This window comes from Desmodus rotundus, chromosome 4 (assembly GCF_022682495.2).
Source record: "Desmodus rotundus isolate HL8 chromosome 4, HLdesRot8A.1, whole genome shotgun sequence".
Classification (NCBI taxonomy): domain Eukaryota; kingdom Metazoa; phylum Chordata; class Mammalia; order Chiroptera; family Phyllostomidae; genus Desmodus; species Desmodus rotundus.
The window spans coordinates 47,428,230-47,437,675 of record NC_071390.1 but is presented as its reverse complement, the minus strand read 5'-3'; the positions used below and the strand labels follow the sequence as shown (position 1 = coordinate 47,437,675).

At 35.8% G+C, this 9,446-nt stretch overlaps 1 protein-coding gene across 3 annotated transcripts in view; it reads left to right on the top strand.

Moving 5' to 3' along the window:
• The window catches only part of LOC112305483 (probable E3 ubiquitin-protein ligase HERC4), a 146,347-nt gene that overhangs the window by 118,626 nt on the left and 18,275 nt on the right, over window positions 1-9,446 (top strand). The window lies entirely within an intron of this gene.

The following is a 9,446-nucleotide window of genomic DNA, read 5'->3' as shown; positions in this document are numbered from 1 at the left end:
AGCCTTTTAAAAAATAAATATAAATACATAATAGTATGTATATCAGTGTCAGTTTCCTGGTTTTGACCATATTTATTTAAGGTTTTATCATTGGGGAAACTGAATGAAGGGTACATGAGAAATCTCTGTATTTGTGCAATTTACAGTATTGTGAAAAAGAGATTGTGAAAGTTCTCTTAGAATCATTTTTACTTTACAATGGAATAAGATGCAAAGTCACTAGAGGGTTGGGATGAGAGAAGGAAAGGTGTTGAAAGTTAGAAGAGAAAGGAGAAGTGGTAAAATAATCACTTTAGGGAGCAGGGAAATAAGTTAACTGTGTAAATAAATATAGGATTAGCCTGGCAGCATCAGAGGACCATTTGTAACTTACATTCATGAATTTAAAATGAGACCAGTCAACGTGATTGTGTTTCTTTCTTTAGTCACGTTTTGCTGCAAAAGTAGAGATAAGGATGAAGCAGAGTTGATTTTAGTCAGGTTGGGGTTATAGCAAGTGAATATCAACAGGAAGGGCAAGGAAGTGATCATCTTGATGGATCATGGAATTTAAGCTTTGAAAGGGGGAAAGTGTGAGGACTTCCTTGATGGTGGTGAGTGGTGGGATCAGTGGATTGTAGCTGCTGGTGGAGTTGAGTTGTGGTATGTGTCAAATTATTAGGAGAAATGAGTTATAAAGTAAGAAGTGATGGTTAGATAGGGAGGGCTTGAGATTAGAGGGTTACAGTTGAATGTAATATGTAACTGTAGGAAGGGGTGTTTGCGATGTGATGGAAGACAGAATTGTTGAAAATAAGCAAGTCAAGAAACTGAGAGGCTAGTGTGTTGGATGCCCTTTTTGACTGGGTATTAAAATCAGAAGTAATGGCAGTAATAGTGGTACAGAAAGAAAGCATAAAATGATGCCAAAATCTGAGAGTGAGGGTACTGTGGAAGGTCTTAGGTGACTGCACGAGGTACAGTAGCAGGGGATGTGGTGAGTTGGCATGTGTTTCAGAGGACCTGGGTGTTTTAGAAGGCAAATAGAAGGAAGTCCAGAAGGAGTGAAGAGCCAGAAGACCTGCCTCTAGTTCCAATCTTATGAGAGGTTGGAAGAGAAAACAGACACCATGTCTGTGAGAGGGGAATAGGGTCCTAAGGAGGCAGTCTTGTTTGTTTAGAAAAAGGGGAAGGAAAATTGAAAGAAGCGTAGGATATGGAAAGTTTTCCAATTAACAGATTGTGAGTGCCAGAGCAAACAGTGAAAGGGTTTGGTGGAGCAAGGACAGTAAGATCATGTCAGGTTTTAAGGCCTATCCAGTGCCACATGGAAGTGGGATTAGGGATATCCTTTGAGTTCTGGGGCTTTTTGATAAAGAGGCATGTAAGACATGGTGGAATAGTCCTGATGGCCTTTGAGGTAGGTGTACAATCTGCTTAAATTATGGCCTCCTTCCTGGCACTGCTGTTTTAAAGCAGTTTGTAGTTATGTAGCTGTAGCATATAGTATTTGAGAGGGTACCCAAGATGGAGGCCTGTCCTGCTAGGAATACAAATTGTTCAGTGGGCCTTTGTTAAGTTCTGCAGAGGTAATGTTTTGAGACCAGGGGAGGGCAGTCTTCAACATGCATCTCTGGGATGAGACGTTTTCAGTTATATCTTGATCTGGTCAGTGGGAGCTCCACAGAGCTCTTTTGTATACATTTGACATGTCCCCATTGTTCTTTAATTTTTCTTTACATTTGGTACAATGAAATGTTCCAAGTTTATCTTGTGTTTTCTTCACCCTAGCCTTAGCATTAGCCTTTTCTCTTAGGAGCTGTGACTTCTCCCAGTGGAAAATGGTATTTAGGAATCAACTCTGGATGCTAGGTATAATTTTACTGCCAGGGAATCATTGCTTTCAGTTTCTCACAACAGACAGAAATAGGAACTTTGTGTGTGTGTGTGTGTGTGTGTGTGTATGTACACATGCATACCTGTCATGGTTTTCAACCTGCATGATTGTATCTATATATGTTGAAAGTCATGAGGTGTGTGTACTGTTATCTCTAATTCTATGCAAACACCACAGAGTTTACTCTAGCTTTTCTCCCTTTCCATTTTATGTGGCAAATTACCAATGGGAAACTTTATTAGCTGTCATCTTTAAGATATTTACTCAATATACCCTGCATGTAGCCAGTGTTCTGGCGCCACTGGCTAAAAATGCTAATCCCTGACAAGGGGAGGGAGAAAGACAGAGAGGGCTATATGTTCTTTCTTTTGAAAAATATTTTATTTATTTATTTTTAGAGAGAGGGAAAATGAGGGAGAAGGAGAGAAAGAAACATCAATGTGTGGTTGCCTCTCCTGTATCCCCTACTGGGGACCTGGCACACAACCCACGCATGTGCCCTGACTGGGAATCGAACCAGTGACCCTTTGGTTCACAGGCCGGCACTCAAGCCGGCACAGCTTTTTTATAGGTAAAATGCACATAACATAAAAGTCACCATTTTATGAATTTTAAAATACACAATTTGGTGGCATTTAGTACATTTGCAGTGTTGTGCAACCGTAGTACGTGATGAAATGTTCTAGTACATTTCATCATCTCAAAGGGATACATTAAGCAGTTACTCCCCATTTCCTTCCTCCTCCAACCCCTGACTACCACTACTTTACTATTTATGGATTTGTCTTTTCTTGATATTTGCTGCAACTGGAATGAAACAACAGTGTGGCCTTCTTTTCTCTGGCTTCCTTGTTCCTTTTAATAGCTGAATAATATTCTAGTGTCTGGATATACCACATTTTGTTTATCCATTTACATTAACTGATGGGCATTTGGGTTGTTTACCTCTTTTGGTAAAATATTGTGAATATTGCTGCTGTGACCACTCATGTATTGTACAAGTTTTTGTTTATACACTGCTTTGCAGTTATTTTGGTTATATACCAAGCAGTGGGATTGCTGGGTTATATGAAAATTCTGTCTTTTTGAGGAGCCACCAAACCTTTCCACAATGGCTGTACCATTTTATATCTCATTCAGCAATATATGAGGATTCCAATTTCTCCATATTCCTGGTGCCAATGTTTGCTGTTTCCCTCTTATTATTATATATATTTTAAATATATTTGTTTATAATTTCTTATTAATATAGTGGGTGTAAAGTGATGTCTCATCATGGTTTTGATTTGCATTTTACTAAGGGCTAATGATGTACTTGCCTGGTCATTGTATATCTTCTTCAGCAAAGTATCTTTTTTTTTTTTTAAAGATTTTTTAAATTTATTTTTAGAGAGAGGGGAAGCGAGGGAGAAAAAGAGGGAGAGAAACATCAGTGTGTGGTTGCCTCTTGCACGCCCCCTACTGGGGACCCGGCACACAGCCCAGGTCTGTGCCCTCACTGGGGATTGAACCGACAACAATTTGGTTTGCAGGCTGGCACTTGTCCGCTGAGCCACACCACCCAGGGCAGCAAAATGTCTTTTTAATTGGATACTTTTCTTTTAAGAACTTTTTTTTATATATTCTGGATACTAGACCCTTATCAAATACATGACTTATACAAATTCTCTCCCATTCTGTGGGTTGTATTTTTACTTTCTTGATAATGCCCTTTAATACACTGAGGTTTTAAATTTTAGTAAAGACTTAGTTGTTTGTTTTTTTCTTTTGTTGCTTGTGCTTTGGGTATGATAATAAAGAAGCCATTGACAAATTTAAGGTCATGAAGATGTAACACTGGGTTCTCATCTAAGAGTGTTATAGTTTTAGCTATTATATTTAGACCTTTGATCTATTTTGAGTTTATATTTGTGTACAGTGTGAGATAAGAGTTCAACTTCATTCTTTCCATGTGAATACCTGATTGTCCTATTGTTTGTTAAAAAAAAAACCAAACTATTCTTTCCCATATTGAATAGTCTAGGCACACTTGTTGAAAATTAGTTGACCATTATGGATTTCTTTCTGAACTCTTCCGTTTTATGCTGGTGATGTATATTGTCTAACCATTGGCCAGTACCTCACTCTCTTGTTCACTGTGCTTTGTAGTAGGTTTTCAAATTGGAATGTGTGAGTCTTCTCACTTTGTTCTCATTCAATATTGTTTTGACTATTAGGGGTCCCTTGCAATTCTGTATGAATTTTAGCTTTTCCATTTTTGCTAAAGAAAGACCATTGAGGTTTTGATAAAGAATATGTTGAATCTCTAGATCACTTTGGGAAGTATTACCATCTTAACATTATTGCCTTTCAGTACGTGAACATGCGATATCTTTGCATTTATGTAGATCTTCAATTTTTTTCAGCAGTATTTTGTAGCTTTCAGTGTATAAATTTTGCACTTCCTTTGTTAAATTAATTTGTAAGTATTTTGTCCTTTTTGATGCTCGTATAATGGGATTATTTTTTTGCTTTTATTTTTGGTTCATTGCTAGTGTACAGATAATACAACTGATTCTTGTGTATTGATCTTGTATCATGGAACTTCGCTGAATGCATTTATTTGCTCTAATAGTTTTTTTGTGGATTCTTTAGGATTTTCTGTATTTAGGATCATGTCATCTACAAATCCAAGAGATTTCATTTTACTTCTTTCTTTCCAATTTTGATACCTTTATTTCTTTTTCTTGCCTGATTGCCCTGAGTAGAACTTGCAGTACATTGTTGAATACAAGTGATAGTAGTGAGTGTGCTTCTCTCTTGTTCCTGATCTGAGTGGGATGTTAGCTATGGGGTTTTTTTCATAAAACCCTTTCATCGTGTTAACAATGTTCCCTTCTCTGCCTAGTTTGTTGAATATATTTACCATGAAAGAGTGTTGCATTTTATCAAATGCTTTTTCTGCATTAATTGAAATGATCATATTATAGTTTCCTTCCTTCCATTAATGTGATATATTACATTGTTTGATTTTCTTATGTTGAACAACCTTGCGTTCCTGGAATAAAGCCCACTTGATTATGATGTATAATCCTTTTAATATGCTGCTGAATTCGGTTTGCTAGTATTCTGTTGATGATAAATATTTCCATATTTGTGAAGGATACTGGTCTATAGTTTTCTTCTTTCTGTATGTGATGTTTTTGGTTTTGGTATTATGGTAGTGCTGACTTCATAGAACAAATTAGGAACAGTTACCTCCTCTTTCATTTCTGGGAAGTTTGAGAAGGGTTGGTGTTAATTCCTATTTAAATGTTTGGTGGAGTCTGGCCCCAATCTTTACTTTTGGGGGAAGGTTTTTGATTACTACTCAGTTTCTTTTCTTGTAATAGTATTATTTTTCTTTTTTTTTTGTTATTTTTTCATTTACTGATTTTAGAGAGCGGGAAGGGCAGAGAGAGAGAAACATTCGTTTGGTTCCATTTATTCATTGCTTCTTGTGTGTTCCCTGACTGGAGTTTGAACCCCCAACCTTGGTTTATCAGGATAATGCTCTAACCAGCTGTGGAGCTACCTGGCCAGGGCTTTGGGTTTTTTTGTTTGGTTGTCTCTTTCTTTTCTTTTTTCTTTTTTTCCTCTTTTCTTTTCTTTCTTTCTTTCTAGACTTTTCTAGTTCTTCTAGCATCTGTTTGGTAGTTTATGTGTTTCTAGGAATTTGTGTATTTCATCTAGATTATCTATTTTGTTGGCATGCAGTTATTCATAGTATTTTCTTACTATCCTTTTTATTTCTGTAGGTTGATATTAATGTCTCCACTTCCAATTCTGATTTTAGTAAAGTGAGTCATCTCTCTTTTTTTCTTGGTCATTCTAGCTAAAAGATTTGTCAATTTTGTTGCTCTTTTAAAAGAATCCGTTTTTGGTTTTAATTGCTTTTGTGTATTGTTTTTATTCTCTATTTCATTTATCTCCACTTTATTTTTGGATTTTATTTATTTTTAGAGAGAGGGGAAGAGATGGAGAGAAACATTGATATATGAGAGATACAATGATGTGTTGCCTCTCACAGGCTCCCAGCTGGGGACCTGGCCCACAACCCAGGCATGTGCCCTGACCAGGAATCAAACCAGCGACCCTTTGGTTCGCAGGCGGGCACTCAGTCCACTGAGCCACATGAGCCAGGGCCCAATTTCTGCTTTTTGATTGCAGAATTTAATTCATTTACATTTAAAGTCATTAGTGATAAGGAAGCACTTCTGCCATTTTGCTATTTGTTTTCTACGTCATATTTTCTTTGTTCTTCAATACCTCTGTTATTGCCTCTTTTTTGGTGTTTGATATTTTTTCTAGTGTATTGTTTTGATTTCCTTCTCATTTTCTTTTCTGTATGTGTTATTTTCTCAGTAGTAATTCAGAGGGTATCAGTTAACATCTTAATTTTAAAAGTCTAGTTTGAATTAATATCACCTTTACTTCAATAATATACAAAAACTCTGATCCTAGAATAGCTCTGTCTTATGTACCCATCAATGTAGATTTATATTATCATTAGTTTATGTTTGTGTTTTAAACCATAGAGTTACAAATCAAAAATTCAATAATACTACATTAACTTCTATATTTACCTTTGTAACTACCTTTACTTTACAAAGTTCTTTAAGTTTTTTTGTATGTCTTTGGGATACTGTGTGGCATCCTTTCCTTTTAGCCTACAAATTATAGCATTTCTTGTAGGGAAGGTCTAATAGCAACAGACTTCCTCATTTTTTTCTTTATGTAAGATTTTCCTGGATATAGAATTCTTTCTTACCAGTTTTTTTCTTTCAGCACTTTAAATATGTAATTCCACTGCATTTTCATATGCCTGGATTCTGATTAGAAATTAGCTGTTAATCTCATTCAGAAGCCCTGCTATGTGATGAGTTGCTTCTTTTTTGCTGCTTTCCATAGTCTCTTCATAATTGCCTTTCAACACTTTGATTATAAGGTGTCTGGGTATGGATCTCAAGTTTCTCATGTTCGGAGTTTGTTGAGCTTCTTTGGATATTAGATTTATGTCTTTCATCAAATTTGGAAAGTTTTCAACCATTCCTTCAAATATTTTTCTACCTCTTTCTCTCCTCTCTTTCTGGGACTCTACTATTCGTGTGATGGTACAATTGATGGTATCCCACAGGTCTCTTAGGCTCTGTTCATATTTCTTCACTTTTTTATGCTATTATTTTTCTAAGTAGGTAAGCTGAATTGACCTATCTTCAGATTTGCTGATTTCTTATTCTGCCTGCTCAAATGTCCTTTTGTTGTACCCCACTAGTGAATTTTTTATTTCAGTTATTGTACTTGTCCGCTCAAGAATTTCTATTTGGTTTCTTTTTATAATTTCTATCTCTTTATCGATATTCTCTATTTGATGAGACATTGCTATCCTGCTTTTCTTTAGCTTCTGGGTTTTTTTTTTTTTTATGGTTCTTTAGCTCTCTGAGCATATTTAAGATAGTGGATTTGAAGTCTTTATTTCATAAGTCCAATATCTGGGCTTTCTCAAGGGCAGTTTATATTTCTTTTTTTCTTGTGAATGAACTATGTTTTATTATTTTCTTTGCATGCTTAAGAAATTTTTGTTGAATACTGGACACTTTTTTGTTTAACACAGTTTCTTGTTTGTTTTCCATAGCAGCTTTTATTCCTACAGGTTACTTTTGTCTTTTATTGTGATCCTTGGCTTTTTATTTACACTTAAGAGTGTGACACTGGAAAGCTACCTAGATACTTTATGTTTATAGTTATCTGCTCAATGATTTACAGGTATTATTCAGAGTGAGTAAGTGGGGGAACCCTTAAAGGTCAGCATATAAAGTTTTTTACCCTGTGAATGTTCAAGAAAAGTTGTGGTAGTGTTTGAAATAACTGGAAAGAAAAGCCAGGGTTCTTATTGGTCACTGTACAGACCTCTATTTGATCCCTTTCCATCAGCTGTCTCAGATTAGACTTTTGTTCCTTTTCTCCAGAAGTGGCAACGGACTTTCTACCAGACTTCTACTTTCAGTCCCGCTCTAATACCTTTGACTTTCAGATCTTATGTTTTACCAGCTGAGCTTTCTGGGCTACCTCTGACTTTACACATATTGATTGGTACTTCCAATTCCTGAGCCTGTAGCACCCATTAGCTTGTTTTTCATTGGCTTTCTTCCTACAAGCTACTATTGCAGTTTTTTCTGCTTTATCAAATCACTTACCAGCCATTTACCTATTTTTTTAATATTTTGAAATATTAACATCTCTTCGGTGCTATTAAAACTGTCCCGAGCCCTGACCGGGTGGCTCAGTTGATTGCAGTGTCATCCCATACACCAAAAAAAAAAAAGGTTGCAGGTTCGGTCCCTGTTCTGGGCGTATATGGGAAACAACTGATTGATGTTTCTCTCTCACATTGATCTCTTTCTCTCCTTCCACCCCCCGCCAGTGGACAGAGGATTTAGAAATTAAAAAAACTCTCCTCTATTTTTTTTTTCTTGAGGGTTTATGCCATTTTTCTTCCTTTACTCTCATTTAAAGGGATTTCAAAGGAAAACATAGTAAGAACATTAGGCAGCCTTCCCTACTTAAGAAGGACTTTATAAACTTAAGTGCACTGTTGGAGATCACAAAGGAAAAAGATTAATTTGACACTAAAAATATGAAATTTATGCATAACAAACATAAAAGGCTTATGACAGGATATATGTAACAAATGTGACATGAGGTAATGCCCCTAGTATATGAAGAATTAAAGTACAAATATATAAGAAAACACTAAAACCTGAAAAGATAAATGGGCCAAGTACATGAAAAGGCAGTTCACAGGCACACAAAAAAAATCCCTACTTTTCAGTATCATTAACAGTGAAAAATACATACTAAAACAAGTCATTTTTAACTGATAAAAAATGTGTTTGTGTGTTTATAGTGTGTATATGTAGATGAAAATATAGAAAGATAGGCATTTTCCTGGGCTACACATGGCAGTGTAAATTGGAACAGGTGTGAAGGAAAACAGTTTAGAAGTATGCTAAACCTTTTCACTGTGTAATTCTTCCTTACAGTGCAGAAGTTCTCCTAATGAAATATTCCAAACTGTGAACCAAAATATATGCAAAAAAGATGCCTGTCTTATTTTAAGTATTACTAACTAGTTAGAATAACAAACACTTATTAAGCCTTTTCTGTGTGCTTTGGGAACTGCACTAGAAGCATTTTATATACATTATCCCATTTAATCCTCACAACCACCATGTGATATAAATAATACTTTTATATTTGAAAACACTGAGGCTAGATGGTGACTGAACCATATCTGGAGCCCCAGATCTATTTAAAAAAACTTTTTTCTCTTTAACTGGTACTCCTGAAGACTTTTCTGTGACCGTATATTACTCTCTCAAGATGGGGGGAGAGGTTGAATGAGTATTCTTTTCAGTGTTTTAACAATCTAAATGTCCAGTCATAGTAAAATAGCCACTTTAGCAAACTATGATACTTTTGTATGATATACGCAACCATTAAAAATCACGTTCTGGGAGAATATTTAATGACGTAAGAAAATACTTATAAG